Here is a 3,176-nt window from a genome sequence, read left to right on the forward strand (position 1 = left end):
CAACACATTTTTGTTTCTGAAAGCAGATTGATTTTAATCAGAATTCCAGTACACCATAGTATTCCCTACTCTATTGGCGACAAAACCCTTGTGTTTCTTTCAACGAAATCTCCGTTCAATGCGACGGCCTTACACCACCTTCCTGCGAGGGCCTGTACGCCCACATGGTACCACTCTACTGGTTGACATCAGAGTCATCGTCTTGCTGCATCAACAACCTTCCATCATCTACGTACGGCTTCCCACGGAGTGCATCCTTCATTGGGCCAAACGGATGGAAGTCGGAAGGTTGTAGGGAAGCAGCCTACTCACGCCTTATAAAATTCTCGTCAGTCTTTCCATTGTGTGCCAGCCTAGTCCGCTGTAACTAGCTCTGATGTCATAAATGTTGCGCAATACTTTAAAAATCAAGTAAATAACCTGAAACGTTTCTAACATGTCAGGAGTAATACTAATTCAATATGTGTGGAATATCAGTTCAATAACTTTAACCATTTTCGAAATTTGGACGTTTTTCGGTAAAAATCATTGGCGCAACAGAAAAGAGCTAGAAACTTAAAAATTTATATTTAGATTCCTTTTTCATAATAATTTAGTAGAAACAGTATTTTGGATCTCACAAATTAAAATTTTAGTTGAAATCCATAATTTTCTGGTTTTTGTCTTAGAAATTAAGGAAGCAAGATAGATTAAGTAGGCGAACAAATAAAGCTGGGATGTTTAAATTTAAGTAGAAGGGAGATCCGCTATAATCATAAAGATGTGAGAAATTTCAATTGAATAACTATAAAACTATAGCGATAACGTACTCCAAAGGGCAAGTTCAGAGCTCGTCTACTGCGTGTAGTGTAATTAAATTAATTCTCTCGCCCAAAATATTTAACTTAGCCACGTCAGACTTTTATTATGATTACTTACCTGTGTGCTGAATGCACATTTAAATTGAGAGCTTTATCGGCCATCAGCAAAGGAAGCGATGATTTATTCAATAACTTGAAGTGGTGCAGTACTAGCCCAGCGGATAGTCGGGAGAGCAATTTTGATCAGGCGTTCCCTTAGCCGTCCGCACCACGGCTTTATATATAAGAACGCTGCGCGAGGAAGAAAGGCCCCAGTTCTCTTCAGATGCTGATTACAGCACCACCTGTGCCGGGAGTCGCGTCGCGTCGCGTCGGTATCATTGCTATAAACAGCCTCGGATGCCGTAATAAGTTACTCGGGATACGCGTAACCATGAAATCGTTTTCGAGTGAAGTGTTAATTCTGGGATGACTTTAATGATCTATCTTCAATTTGCGTATGTAGTATTTTCACGTGCCGCGGCGGGAGAGACATTCTACCATTATTTAGCGTGGCGTTTGATGAACATTATCATCAAATTATGGCGAGCATTCACTTAAACGTTTAATTTGAACAGTTACAGTTGCATTAGCTCATTAGACTCTGAACTGCTCTGTTAGTTAGATTGTGTGGATTCTTCTTTTTGGTCTGTGACTTTCAGAATATAGTGAACAATTTTGGTGAATCGTTTTTGATTATGAATCCCAGATAGTCTCCTAATTCCTCAGAGCTATAAGCTGTAGCTATAATTGTATTTCTCAGATGAAGTGGGCACTAGGAATTCTAACTACAGGCTTCACGTTTTGCTAATCACTTTCTGGTTGCCAATATTGTAGTTAGAGAGCCAGTGTTGAGAACGGCAAAAGACAGCATAAATAATAGGAACATTTAATTCATAACAAAAATTCCACACGCCGCCCCACATATGTTGCTAATCGGCCGGGAAATGCATCTACATTACAAACCAAACATTATAAATAACAACAACTAATTCCACCCGCCGCCCCACAAGGTGCGAGATGTGGGCTGTAGAGTGGACGAGGAACAATAGTCCAATCGTTCTGTGATGAACAGACTTAATGAGGTCTTAGTTGTCATGGAGACAGAGAAGTTCGTTTGCATTTTTGGACGACCAACACGCTGAAGTCGTTCCTCCAATTTCCTGGCGGTAGTACAATACAGATCAGAGTCCCAGAAGACCGTCACGATGACTTCACCGGCTAAGGGTGAGGATTGGAACATTTTCTTCAGAGGAGAGGTGGTGTGGTGCCGTTTCATGGATTGCCATTTTGTTTATGGCTCGAAATGATGAACCCATGTTTCATCACCCGTGACTATGTTCGACAAAAAATTCTCACGTTCAGTTTCGTAGCGCGCAAGCAATTCCGCACAGATGGTCCTAAGTTATTCTTTACGTTCTTCTGTTAGGTGGCGATTAACCGAGTGGGCATACACCTTTGAGAAACACAAATGGTGGACGAGTGTGTCAGTACTACCAACAGAGACGTCCATTTGAGCAGCAAGGTGTTTGGTTGTGATCCGTCGATCACCTTGAATAAGAGTGTCCGCACGTTCCAACGTTGAAGGAGTCACAACTGTGTGCAGCCGGCCAGCACGCGGGAGATCGACCAGGCTTGAGCGAACTTATTGCTATGACAACAGACGCCTCGCCGAACGACTCACCGTGCCTGTGTTCACTGCCTGGTCCCCGTAGACATTCTACAAGTGACTATGTACCGGGTGATCAAAAAGTCAGTATAAATTTGAAAACTGAATAAATCACGGAATAATGTAGATAGAGAGGTACAAATTGACACACATGCTTGGAATGACATGGGGTTTTATTAGAACCAAAAAAATACAAAAGTTCAAAAAAAGTCCGACAGAAGGCGCTTCATCTGATAAGAACAGCAATAATTAGCATAACAAAATAAGACAAAGCAAAGATGATGTTCTTTACAGGAAATGCTCAATATGTCCACCATCATTCCTCAACAATAGCTGTAGTCGAGGAATAATGTTGTGAACAGCACTGTAAAGCATGTCCGGAGTTATGGTGAGGCACTGGCGTCGGGTGTTGTCTTTCAGCATCCCTAGAGATGTCGGTCGATCACGATACACTTGCGACTTCAGGTAACCCCAAAGCCAATAATCGCACGGACTGAGGTATGGGGTCCTGGGAGGCCAAGCATGGCGAAAGTGGCGGCTCAGCACACAATCATCACCTAACGACGCGCGCAAGAGATCTTTCACGATTCTAGCAATATGCCGTGGAGCGCCATCCTGCATAAACATCTTACGTTCCAACAGGTGTTTATCAGCCAGGCTGGGGATGA

Source organism: Schistocerca americana, chromosome 1 (genome assembly GCF_021461395.2).
Source record: "Schistocerca americana isolate TAMUIC-IGC-003095 chromosome 1, iqSchAmer2.1, whole genome shotgun sequence".
NCBI lineage: Eukaryota > Metazoa > Arthropoda > Insecta > Orthoptera > Acrididae > Schistocerca > Schistocerca americana.